The sequence below is a fragment of the Amblyomma americanum genome, chromosome 10, assembly GCF_052857255.1.
Source record: "Amblyomma americanum isolate KBUSLIRL-KWMA chromosome 10, ASM5285725v1, whole genome shotgun sequence".
Lineage (NCBI taxonomy): Eukaryota > Metazoa > Arthropoda > Arachnida > Ixodida > Ixodidae > Amblyomma > Amblyomma americanum.
The window spans coordinates 71895696-71896297 of NC_135506.1; positions in this window are offsets into that span (position 1 = coordinate 71895696).

Here is a 602-nt window from a genome sequence, read left to right on the forward strand (position 1 = left end):
AGCGGATGATAACAGTTGCAAACCGCATATCGAGGATTCAAAGAACATGCGCTCTTTCCAACATCACTGTATAATACTGACAGGCCGCATTATGAAAACGTTACTTGAAACACAGAATAAATATTACAAGAATGTTCACCAATGATTGTCAGTGCCTCACTATATTTCCAAACATTTTTGGCACGGAAAACATGAGACAAAACCATGGGACATTTGAGTCAGCAGATATATCATCAGGGGCCTTTTATTTTTCTTCAAAACTCGCACCGTGCAAGAGTTGCACTCAGAGGCCAAGCAGGTAGCTTCAGCGTAAGCTGAATGCTAAGATAAAAGGTGAAAACCGAAATATTTATTCGTTAGCGGATTATTATTTACTCTTTAAATAAACTACATTATCTTGGACAAGCTGAATGCAGTAGCATTTATGCAGTTTTAAGGAACCTGGTGTTGGTTTTTCTACATCGCTGACAAAGCCACTATGCGCACGGCAGTGTTCGGTTGCCCGGGCTGTCCTTTTTTACCTGCAAAGTAAGTTGTCAGTAGACAAAAATACTTGTTCTATGGTAATCTTCGGCCTCAAAAGGCTTTGTGCCATTAAAGTT